General features: G+C 47.8%; 1 protein-coding gene across 8 annotated transcripts in view; it reads left to right on the top strand.

Annotated features, from left to right (window-relative positions):
- Positions 1-13,042, top strand: part of sif (still life) — a 251,444-nt gene that overhangs the window by 39,498 nt on the left and 198,904 nt on the right. The window lies entirely within an intron of this gene.

The following is a 13,042-nucleotide window of genomic DNA, read 5'->3' as shown; positions in this document are numbered from 1 at the left end:
AAAAGAAGAAGTCGGGGAATACATGATCACTTAAGTCAGGCCTTTTGTTCGACATGCATGGTCAGGAGGCGTTGCGTGGGAGAAACGTTGTTCAAGCAGGAAAACACCTGCTTGTCCTTTATTTAAAAAAAAAAAAAGTTCCTCCTCCTCCTCAGCTGCTTTTTTTTCTGTCTTTTTTGTTTTTGTTTGTCCAGGAGATTAAATTTTGTAATTGTCCTCCTCTTCCATAATGCCCCTCATCCGCCTCCCCCTCTTCTTCCCGAACCTCCGAAGAAAATGAAACAAAACGTAGAACCGCAAGAAACAGCTTTGCAAAAACAATTAAGCCGCTCGGGCGTTCCACGACTCCTCCAGCCGTTTTTGGATCGGCGCATCGGTAATTTGTGCTTAGCTAAACTGATTAATTAGCTTGAACACATAATATTTAATTTGGTTACAAATAAGAAAAGTGTAGTGGCGACGACGATATACATCATGTAGCGTATCGGACTTCCCGTCGCTCTCGCAGAGGTCTCGATCGAAATGAAGTTACGTTGAAAATCAAATCGCCGTTTTAAATGCTAATTACGGTCGAACTTACTTTGGGCTTTTGCGAAACATTCCAGCGACTTTTTTTTTGTTATTCGAATTTCCTTTCTCGCATGAGACCGGCTCTGTGGTCGTGAGAATTCGCGCTTGTATGCCTGAGTGAGTGAGTGAGTGAGTGAGTGAGTGAGTGAGTGAGTGAGTGAGTGAGTGAGTGAGTGAGTGAGTGAGTGAGTGAGTGAGTGAGTGAGTGAGTGAGTGAGTGAGTGAGTGAGTGAGTGAGTGAGTGAGTTCGCTTTTGCGTGCGCGTACAGAACACTGCTATCAGAACTCGAAGGCAATTAGCGTAAGTGTGGCGCCCTTCGTATTACGATACCTCTCACAGTGACTAAGCTCCGTCGGCCGCCAGGGCCATTCATTCATTCATTCATTCATTCATTCATTCATTCATTCATTCATTCATTCATTCATTCATTCATTCATTCGTTCGTTCATTGAATTTCACGCGTGGACGAGGGTAAGCTGGTATGGGAGCACCCGAACGAGCAGCGGTTGCTGGGTGGCTATGATGTTCTGGTGCACCAGCACGATATTGCGGATCGATACCCAGCCGCGGTGATCGCATTTCGAGGAAGGGCGAAGTGCCTAAACGCTCGTGTACACTCAGCTTTTTGGTGCATGGTTAAAGAATCCCACACGCTGAAAAACGAGAGAGAAAGGAGAGCATTCATTCCGCCAAAATTTAAAAAAAGAATAAGAAAAATAAATATAAGTAAGAGATTTGCAGATCAAACGCACATGTTGCAATATATGTGAAGCGAAGCTTGATTAAGGCGGTTAATGCTTTACTGCAAATAACGGCGATGCGTACATTATTGTTTACTTTCGCGAGTAACATATGACGGAGTGTTTATGTTTAACCACCACAAAGGTCACAACTTTATTGCCACGCAATTTTTTTACGTTTATGCACGGCATCGTTCACAGTTAAGCTCTGCCTAAATGCAAGCACCAGATCAGGCGGATGCACAGCGTTCAACGTTATGCGTAGGAATTTCAAAAGGACTAAGATGATGTGGGATGTTTGTTCAGGGAGCAGTGGTGACGACAGGTGCATGGACAGAAAAGTGCGACACGCATTGATCAACATTTAGCTCAATGAAAGAAAATAAAGTAAATCAAATAATCTGTAAAATATATTTCGCCATTTCTATAACAGGTCGGTGCGCTTTACAGATGCCTGCGAGCCCGAATATATGTTGATGAAGACTTTGTGTAGGAAACGATTTTTTTTTCTTTTTTTTGCTACGCAGAACAGATCCGTGCATTCTTGGCCAGTACGCATACAAAGGTTGTTGAACAAGTTATTTCGCTGGCAGTTTCGCACGACATTCGCGTGACATATCCACAACTATATCCGCGGAGGTAGCGAAATAACTCAACATCTGTTGAAACAAACTTTTTCTAAACAGGAAGCAGCTAGGAAACCGCGCGAAACCCGGGAGAGTAGGAGGAAACTTCGCATTGTAAATTCTTGGGTTTTAAGTGCCCAAAACCGTAATCTGATATCAAGACTCGCCGCATAGTTTCGGACTCCCGAATATCTTTGACACCGTCGTGGTTCTTTAACCTTTAACGTCGACTTGAAACCTAAGTATACTAGCGTTTTTGCATTTCGCCCTCATCTGATTGTGGGTCCCCGTGACGGGGATCGATCCCGCGACCTTGATCTTCAGCAGCGCAACTCCATCGTCGTGGGGGGAAGGGGGGAGGGGGGGGGGGGCTATCGCGGCGCGCGTTCATTGATTTCGTGTGGCGCCGAGTCCGTCATCTCTGCCTCGTCGAGCTAGATTTGAAAAAAATAAAAATAAATTATGGGGTTTAACGTGCCAAAACAACTTTCTGATTATGAGGCACGCCGTAGTGGAGGACTCCGGAAATTTCGACCACCTGGGGTTCTTTAACGTGCACCTGAATCTAAGCACACGGGTGTTTTCGCATTTCGCCCCCATCGAAATGCGGCCACCGCGGCCGGGATTCGATCCCGCGACCTCCGTCGAGCTAGCTAGCTAGCGCCATAGTGGTCATCGCTGGCTCGGGCAGCGATTCGGGAATTCCGTAGAGCGCAATCCTTCTTCAATTACGCGTCGAAACATTCGCCTTCAAGGGGTGTACGGTAGCGCGATTAAAAGACGGGAGAACAAAGGAAGCCACACGGGGACACAGACAGCGCGCGTGGCTTCTTTTGTCCCGTCTTTTAATCGCGCTACCGTACACCCCTTGAAGATGCACTACCAACAAGCCTACATTGCAACCCTGGTGAAACATTCGCGTTGACATAATGTAGGTTAACGTTGTATACCGCAGCTTGAGGGGAGGGGGGGGGGGGGCGGAAAGGCTTACGGGGCGGCGCGCACGTTCAGGCGCGGCCGGTTTGACCTATAGTGTTTCTGTATATGCTCTACTTTGACCACGTTCCAAGTGAGGCCAGTGACGAGAGAGAGAGAGAGAGAGAGAGAGAGAGAGAGGCGGAAGAGGAACTCCCAAGGTGAACGACAAAAGCATAAGAGGGGTCGCCGAAGAATAGAAGGGATGACGCGGCTGGGGCGCGCAACATGCGTTTACGCAAAGGCGACCGAGAGACGCTGCGGCGACCGATGGGCGGTGGTGGCGACGAATGACGGGCGCGCGCAAAGAAGAGGGAGAGAAGAAAAAAACTATGAAAGGTGGGAGACGGGACGACGTAACCCCAGCGCGCGCGCGGCGCGTTCTATTTCCAGTGCTCTGCGCCGCAGCCGGCTGGGCGATGCGCGCGCGGGCGGCTCTTACTTTTATTAATATTATTTTTTTCATCTTCAACGCCGGCGCCCCCCGTTTTTGTTGGAACGAGTAGGAGGAGAACCCCTCCCCCCCCCACCTCCCCCATATCACCCCCTTGGTGTGTGAGCGCTGGTGTGTGTGCGCGTGCGTGTTAGTGTGTTGTGTAGAACCAACATTCCGCGACGAGCAGTTTTTTTACGCACATGCCACCGTAGTGCTGTTCCTTTTTTTTCTCTGTTTCAATGGTTTCCCCCTGTTTCAATGTTTTCCCCTTTGTTCGCAAATGGTTCCTGTCTGGCCAGGTCAAGCCCTTCGCTCAAAAAAAAAAAAAAACGAATGAAAGAAAGAGTCTCAGACATACAGGGCGCAGAAAGAAGCGACACAGGAGGTGCATTTCGCGCTGTCAGAGGGATACCGTATAGCAACATTTAAAAAAAAAAAAACATGTAATATGGTGAAGTACCTTTCGAAAACTCGATCTGCATAAAAAAGCATGTTTCTTTTTCTTATTAGCACAGGACTAAAAGTTCACGCCCGAATCGCGGCGCTGCTACGTTAGTATGACGTCACAGTTTTAGGACGTGTCGTCGTACTAATGAATTTGGCGTTACTATACGACTTGACGTCATACTAGCGAGTCGGACATCACGGTATGACGTCAAGGTATTTTCGCACGTTCTGGCTGTGTTTATAAAATAGTTCGCAAAACTCACCCAGCTAAAGCCTTTGGTTCCTTTGGAATGCAGTGTGATTTCTTGTTGGCTGTCGATAAACTATTAACTAAAAGCTCGTTCGTTTGAGCTCGTTGGTAGATCTTTTTGAACAGGCAGCTTTAGACAGCGCGAAATGGGGCACAGTAAAGAACCAATGGGCAGAGCGCTGTCTCGTGGTTCTTTGCTGTGCCCAGTGTCGCGCTCTTTAAAGAATACCGTGTAACCACGCTTTCAACTAGTCGCTAGCAGATGCTATCAGAATCGGATGACGTCACGAAGGGTTACTGCGGGAATTTCCAGCCAGCCTTTCGTTTTCTTTCCCGCGCTTTTTGCTAAACTAAGGCTCAGCCGCTCACGGCAAGATTGATGCCCTTCGTTTTCCACTTGTGTGACTTAGTTTGTAGCTCAAACTAACGTTTCTCTTTAGTGTTCCTTTAACTTGCACGTGGTGCCAAGAATAGGGCCGAATTTCCACTTTGAGAAGCATAGAATTCCGCAGTATGTGTGCCATTTGCGTTTTCCTTCTCCTCAGCGCGTAATTTCTTGCCTCTGCGTGTTCATTCCGCGTGATTTTATCGTGCGCCAGGATATTTGTGGACGGAGTTGTGCGTTCCTTGAACAAGCTACCGTACGCCGTTGGGGCCGTTGTGTGCGTTAGCAAAACACGCCCCGGTCAAAGCGGGGGGTCACCTCCTGTAGCTTTCTTTTTTGTGGCCGCGCCGCTGCTTCATCGTAACTTTCGTTCTCGACAAATAAATTTTGAACAAACAGGAAGGAATGAAACAAGGATGGCAAGTTCAAGTCTTTCCTGATAGCGTGCGCCCTAGAAAAACAAATTCAGTTTGGAGCGAAGGGCAAGGACTGCTGGATGCAAAGAAAGATGAAAAAAAAAGTAAAAGAAAACAAGAAACAGAAGAATAAAGACAAATATTGAGGGCATCGAAACAGCTCTGTGTACACTCGTTCGAGTAAATAGATGTAAAATGCCCCCAAGGCCTGCTGGCGCTGCTCCCTCTAGAACGCGGGAAGAAGAAAAAAAAAAAGAAGAAAGAGTGGAAGCCATGCCGCGCCGCTGGAAAGCCCTCTGCAAGACGAAAAAGTCAAGGTGCCGCTGCCGGAGAGGGCTGCCTCCCTATTGGTTGTCCGGCTACGCCCGGGGCGCCCCCTGACGGATTGCAGTACTCGATAAGGAAAGATGCTTGCGTCACTTAGGGCGCCTATAAAGCCCATCCCTCCCTCCCTTCCTCTCTCTCCTCTTCCTCACTGCCTCCATCACTTCTATCAACTCTCCGCTAACGTCGCGTCTGCGGGTCGACGTCTTTTCTTTATCTAGGTCGCTCGCTTGTTCTTTTTATCCTTGTTTTTTGCTTCTGCTCTTTTGAGGCTGTCGGCATGGCGGCGTGAGGGCCGTTAGTTGAAGGGGGTAGTGGGGGGGGGGGGTAGGTTAGGGTCCGAGCTGTCGCATTTTATCACTCGTGTCCGATGCTGCCGACTATACGACGAAGACGGCCCACGAAGGCGCTTGTTCCAACAACTACGGCCCAGAGAGTGAGCTACCGCATTTTCTCGGAATCTAGGGGCGCCTCTTTTTTTGCTTAGGAGCACGTCCGTTTTGGGATAAATATATTAAGCGTTACCTATGCTCAACGTACACAGTCTCCGCAGCTGGGTCAGTCTGTTATTTCATGCGGTTCAAACGTCCCTGCATATTGCGCGAGAGCTGCAAGTGCGCGTGGTCTGACTGTTGGAGATGCCGACAGTCATTTTGCGCGCTCAACTTCTTTTTTTTTCATCGCGCGGTTTGCCGTACGGTGTATTGCGGCTGGACAAATGCGTACAGTGCTTCGTCGTGAAGAAGCTGCCTAAGTGGCCTGTGAAACCTATCGCCCCATATTTAAGTGCTCCCACATAGTCATTGGCCTGGTCCTACCGCGTATCCACACATATTCGACTGTGTGTCACTTCGTTGTTTTTCGTTCTCCGCTATTTCTCTGTCTCTATTCTTTTATATATATTTGTTTCCTTTACAACAGTGGGTGAAGTAGCGCGACATTCACGTTCCCCTGGCCGCGACCTCTCCACACTTCGCGCCGTTAAACCTTCTCTCTCTCTCTGTCTCTCAACGTTGGGGTGATTCTAGTGTCGGTACGTTAGGAGAACTGGAAGTTGGCCAGTTAGTTGGTCCGGATTCGTCTCCACGAATTGCAACGCGAGAATGAAACACGCGCAACGAGTCAGCGCTGTTTCCCGTCTGTCCCGTGTGTCTTCTCCGTTCTCCCTGTCTTTTCTGTGATTATATGTATCTTTTGTCAAGTTTGTGCGATGAAGGGCATATCTTGTTGGTGCGCAGTTTCCTGCGTCAGCGTTACATCTTGTGTGTCACTGTATAAAGAGAATAAAAAGATATGGTTGTTTTAGAACGCAGACTCCCAAAAAGAGCCCCCCCCCCGCCCCCCCAATGATTAGCGCCTCGCCACCAGCGCAATCGCCGAACCCCAACAGTGTATTTGGGTTTGAGTTTTCTCATGCCCCTAACGCTCTGTATTTCAAAAAAAATTACCGACGATTACGTTACTTCCTAATGCGAAATTTGAGCGCAGCAAATAAGCTGTTTCACCTTTTCGATAGATTGAGGCAAAGAAATCGAGCAACACATGTATGCGCTATCACAGAATTTTTTTTTATTTTTCACACGTATTCCTTTAACAAAGACTCCACTAACAGTTCTTGATAGTCATGAAGGAAGCTTTGTGGTCGGAGAAATAGACTGATATATGTTCGACTTGGTACACCAATGCTTGATTCTCAAAGACGAGATCTATACAAGTGCCTCGCGAGGTTGTCACAGCCGTGGGACGCGTTACGAGCGAGAGGAACGGGATGTTCTCCCGCATAAGTGTTAGGAAATTGCTGTTTGTCTTTATGTCAACATTAAAGTCCCCCACTACTAACATCGGTGTGGATCGATGGACGGTTAATGCGAGTTGCAGGAAGTGCACGACGTCTTTCGTGAGTGCGGTAGCGGACTCACGAAAGCGGTATCAGTCGGTCGCTGCTAGCGCTGGGGGGATGAAAGGGGGGCGGAGCTGGTTACGAGGCCGACGATAACGCCGACGACGACGCGAAACCCAGGAACGGACGCCAAAGAGCCATTTGTGTAGCCAGCCCTCCTCCACAGTCTCTCCTCCTCCCTTCCATCATCCTCCCTCGCCCGGAGAGCCGACAGCGCGCATGCGCGGCGGCGGAGCAGATTCGTCGGCGAGCTGGTTACGAGGCCGACGACAACGCCGACGACGACGCCGACGACGACGCGAAATCCAGGAACGGACGCCAAAGAGCCATTTGTGTAGCCAGCCCTCCTCCACAAGCTCTCCTCCTCCCTTCCATCATCCTCCCTCGCCCGGAGAGCCGACAGCGCGCATGCGCGGCGGCGGAGCAGCAGATTCGTCGGCGAGCTGGTTACGAGGCCGACGACAACAACGCCGACGACGACGACGACGCGAAACCCAGGAACGGACGCCAAAGAGCTGCGCTCTAAAACAAAAAAAGAAAGAAAGAGCATGGCTGTCCCGAGTGCCCCAAGCCTGCTTTGCGACGTCTCAACGTCGCCGCGAACATCTCAAAAACACGTCAACGCCTCCTCATTGAAAATAATAGACTCGCATCTATACTTTTCATCCTGCAAAATATTACGGATTGCATTATTTCACTTTTCTTCTTTCTCTCTGACATCATGCTTTCATTTTCCTCCCGCGTGCAGGGAGGGCGCTGCAATAGGCGTGACGCAAGCCGTTGAACCCTGTCCCAAAGCACCTTCCCGGCGCTGCAGACCGCCAACGCGAAGCTGTCGCTTGTTGGGGCACCCTAAGTTGTACACCCCTATGCTAAACCTCCCTATAGCCTGCTTCGACGACTAATTCATAGCACGTACGGTTAGCATGCAACGTAGCAGTTTTATGGGCTTTCTTTTTTTCTTGTATACCGCTCGTTCTGCTTCTCTTTACTTATATGAATACTTAAGAATCGGTTGTTACCAAAAGGAAAGGCAAGCTCTGCATGCGGAAGTTGACACATATGAAGCGAAGCTTTAGTGAGGTGTTTAAGTAAGTGCCACGGAACAGCGATGTCTTGAGGACGAAAGCAAAGTATAAATGTTCAGCCTGGATAACCTCCCTGGCTTTGCCTTATGACTTCTTTTTGTCTTTCTCTCTCTTGTCGATTTACGACTTGTGATGAGAGGTGCGCGCACATAAACGTACGACACAGATTTAGACCCGCTTAATGGTTTAGATCCCCTCGGATCACAGTGACGCATATCTGTTCTGGGCGATTGGACAAGGGACAGATAGAGAGAGAGAGAGAAATGATGCAAAGGAGCGAAAGGCAGGGAGGTCAACCAGACGGGCGTGTGGTCTGCTACCCTACACGGGGCTTAAGGGCAACCTGGAATAGAATGATGGAAAGAGGGAGAGGACGGCACGCTACGGTAGATGCACACGAGCACTGTAAACGGTGATGCCAAAAAATGCTTCGCTTGAAAAAAGAGAAGCAAGACGGGGCAGCTTCTGTCTTGTATCCAATTTAAAGCAATGCTTATTCCTATTGAACCAGCAGAGAAAGTGCCCAAGCAAAAAAAAAAGAACAACAACAACAACAACATAATAATAACAATAAAAAACAATAAAGCAAGTGAAACAACGCACTTGATTGCTTCAGAGCGTTACACGAGGTGAATAAACGGGAAGGCTGCGTGTTTAAGGTCCGCTACGGTGACGCAGTACTGACGTAACGGAGACTTACGGGACGTGAATTTGTGCTGCAATATACTTGCTTATTCAACTCGTCGGTTCAGAGCTCTCCGGTTGCAGCTTTAAGGTTATGTTACGCGACACCTTTGTGATCATTCTCTGCACAGCTCTCAGAAACGACCGTTCGAATGTGCTATTAATGAAGCTATGGTCAAAGCCAACAGGTAATGCTGCCTTGGAGACATAGGGTAAATTAACTGCTCTTTTCTTATTGAAATGTGGAAATAAGCAGGATAAGGAAGATGAAACTGGACGAGAAGACACTTTGCCGCAGATGCGATTCGAACCTTTTCAAAGCATTATGCGTGCGATGGAGCTACCGCGGCTGGCCCTGGCCATCCTCCCGTACACTTTCTCGAATATTTGCGCACGTATCCAAGATCTTGCCGTGGGAGACAACGTCACCCACGGCCATGGCGGCGAATGTGGCAGAATCTATCGTTTAGACAGCAAGACGACCCGCAGTATACTTGAACTCGGGAACATACGAACTGACCAATAAACCCTCGCATGCTACTACTTTGCGGCATTGAAGCTGTGAGTGAGTGAGTGAGTGAGTGAGTGAGTGAGTGAGTGAGTGAGTGAGTGAGTGAGTGAGTGAGTGAGTGAGTGAGTGAGTGAGTGAGTGAGTGAGCGAGCGGGTGAGCGAGCGAGAACGTTATTGAGCTCTAGTAATTGTGTTCTTCAGGGCGGGTTCTTCAGGGAAGTCTTCCTCCTTGTTTAGAAAAAAATCGACAATGATGAGAACAGGGGCGCGATATCGTTTCGTTTGGCTTCGAGATGGGAGCGACCGTATCCGCCAACTTCCTCGCCGTGGGCAACGGAAGCGAAGATGCGATTAGGTACGAGAAAATGCGGTATCGGGCCTTCGATCGCCTCTCGCGAGGCGGCGCGAGTCGCTGGAGAAACGCCGGAGTATAAAGCGAGCGGCTGGCGTGAGGAACGCCGGGAGAGAAGAAGAAGGGGGACGCCGCGCGGGCACGGAACAGACAAGCGTCCGTGGAAAGGAAAACATCTTGACGGTCCTCGTTTGAGCGCGGACCGTGTCTCTCTGTTTTCTGGCCCGCCCCTCTATATTCTCAGCCCCCCGTTCACCCCCTCCCGTTCACCCCCTCCCGTTCGTTCGCTCGTTGTCGGGGCGTTATTTACTCGTTTGAGCGAGCGCATTATAAGGGAATGACCGGCACATTGTCGCCTGCAGCTTCCTTTGTCTTTTCCTCTTCTTTTTTTTTGTCACGTGGGATGACAGGCGTGCTTGACAGAAACGAAACGCGAAGGCTGTTCCCGTATTGGCCGGCTGCTGCATTGCCGATGTCCAAGTCCCATTATCGTGCGCCCAGTAGAGAGCCCTCGGCGCGCTTTTGCTTTGTAGCGGTAGCTACAGCTCCTGAGTGTGCTTAATGTCTCATTCCGACTTTTGTAAGGTTCGTTCGGTAGCTATCGCTATTATATTTATCGCCGTCTTGTTTCCGTGCCAGATAAGTTCTGAGAGAGAAACAAAAATTGAGCTATATCTGTCTTCCACCCTCTCCCCTTTTGCAAACACTGTGACGTCACTGCGAGCGCCCCTCCCATCGGCCGCGCCTTCGAAGCGGGCGCTGGTTGGCAAAAAAAAGAGAAAAAAAAACAGAAAAAAAACAGAGGTCATTCCACTGTGTGAAGATGGATGACCAGCGAGGCTGTTTAGCACACGAAACAGATCTGAAATAAAATTTTGAACAAAGGTACGAACATATTTATTTTCCTGATCGCTTGTCATCGCGACGTTAGGTATGCACACACATTCTCGTATCACCTCTGTTAATGAATAAGTCCGTCGCGTAAGACAATTAATGGCTCATATACCCCCTTAAGCAATCGTCATACCACCGTTAAAAAAAAAAAAAACGCGGTCTCCCCATCACAACGACAAAGTAGAAACGAAATTCTACGCTGGAATGATGAGCGGCAACACCCGCCGTGGTTGCTCAGTGGCTATGGTGTTAGGCTGCTGAGCACGAGGTCGCGGGATCGAATCCCGGCCACGGCGGCCGCATTTCGATGGGGGCGAAATGCGAAAACACCCGTGTACTTAGATTTAGGTGCACGTTAAAGAACCCCAGGTGGTCGAAATTTCCGGAGTCCCCCACTACGGCGTGCCTCATAATCAGAAAGTGGTTTTGGCACGTAAAACCCCATATATTATTATTATTATGAGCGGCAACGGAGCCAGACATAGAAGATCACGATGCTCGAGCCATTGTTGTTGATGGTAGTTGTTGTTGTTGTTGCTGGTGATTATGATGGTGACGTTGTTGTTGTTGATGATGATTATCATAATAACAATTATTATTATTATTATTATTATTATTATTATTATTATTATTATTATTATTATTATTATTATTATTATTATTATTATTATTATTATTATTATTATTATTATGACGACGACGACGACGACGACGAGCGCGTGAGAAGTTGCACGAGCGTTTTCGCGCGGTTGCGCCAACGAGCTAGTTCGCGGGTTTTTCGCGGACGGAAGACGACGGAACTGGCCTAGCCATATACGGCTTTTCTGTAACACCGTTCGTGCGCCCTGTTCTCTCTGCGTAAGAGCGCTGCTTGTATATCAACTACCGCGATCGTAATTCCGGCATCTCGCTAGCACGCTTTCTGCTTTGAAGTGACAGCATTTGCGAACTGTGCTTGAAAAGTGTATGTTCGTACCCGTTCTACCGGCACAACAACGTAGCATCGTTGCCGAGTGCATGGTTCCATTAAGTAAGCATTTAGTGATTTCGTAAGAATACCAATTAATACAAACGATGAGGTGCCATGATCATGCCTTTTTGCGTGCTTGCGAGTAACACAATTGCCTCTGTATGCAGCCAGGATGGAATTGCCTTTGTTCGGCCACTGTTGACTTTTTTTTTTCTCTCTTGTATACTTCGAATTCGAGGCATATGTCACGTTTCATACACATTCTGGCAAATTACCGCAATTCACAGAGGATTCAACGTAAAGAATGTCTATGCAGATGGCAGAGTCTTCGCAAATTGGTGAAAACGAAGTGTTCACGTTTGGTGAATTGGATTGAAACCTCATGTTCTTCAAAAAAATGTGTAATTGTGATAACGTGCTGATAACCTTGATAAAAGTTATAAGGGATGGCGTTGCTTTGTCTCGATATTGACACTCTTTATCCTTTCTTTCAGTTTTAGCAGAGTTTTGTGGATTCAAATTAGACGTAGTGTTTCATATCGCCACACGTATGCTTGCTATTGCAGTGAGTTAACTGCGCTTGATGATGTTTTATGTGACCCTAATGTTCGTCTAAACTGTTTTATTCTGATGACGTATTCATAAGATCGATAACACTTGTAAATGATGTCGATGTTCTGTCTCGGTACTGTAATTCTCCTTTTCATGTTTAGTTGAGTTTTGTGCTTTCAAGTTAACATTGCATTCCGTGTCAGTCAGGTATATGCATGGGTTTGTGATGAGATCTGGGCTTGATGTTGTTAAGGTATTTCTTGTGGTTCGTCCAAAAGTAGAAACTTTCGCATCGGTGTATTCGGTGTTCTTGTGTTTCTTTTGCACAAATGACCTTTTTTTTTAAAATTTGTCTTAATATTGTAGTAGTTCTTTCAAATACTCGTGTCCAATATCAGAAACTGCTGCATATGCTGTTTCTACTTTATTCTTTCTTTAAATTCGCTTTACTGCCCATAAACAATGGCGAAATACTTTATTGCGGCAATACGTTCATTTCTGCTCATTACAGGAAAAAAAATGTCACCACCCGAGTTAAGCATGAAGCTGTATAGGAAACTTGTACATGTTCCTGAGAAAGTATGCTCCACAGCATGCAACCGATAAAAACCTTGGGCTGCTCATATGGATGACAGTTTATTTATTTAACGAACATTTCTCCGTTTCGCGGATTTCGCACAAATGATCAGCCACTTCATCTGATGTTATTGTATTTCTTTAATCGCCAAACGAAGTATTAGCGGAGGAAAGTGAAGACAGCATTGTTCCCCAGCCTTACTAAACACACCCACATGAATCGTTTTCACTGACCTTTTAGGACGCGCGCCGAAACGCGCGTCTCGAAACGTCCCCCGTGTTTATTGAAGGAGTGCCTGCGAAAATTGAGTTGTGCCGAGCCTATCGAACGATGAGCCGCGAGGC

Source organism: Dermacentor albipictus, chromosome 5 (genome assembly GCF_038994185.2).
Source record: "Dermacentor albipictus isolate Rhodes 1998 colony chromosome 5, USDA_Dalb.pri_finalv2, whole genome shotgun sequence".
Taxonomy (NCBI): Eukaryota; Metazoa; Arthropoda; class Arachnida; order Ixodida; family Ixodidae; genus Dermacentor; species Dermacentor albipictus.
This window is presented reverse-complemented; position numbering and strand designations above follow the sequence as displayed.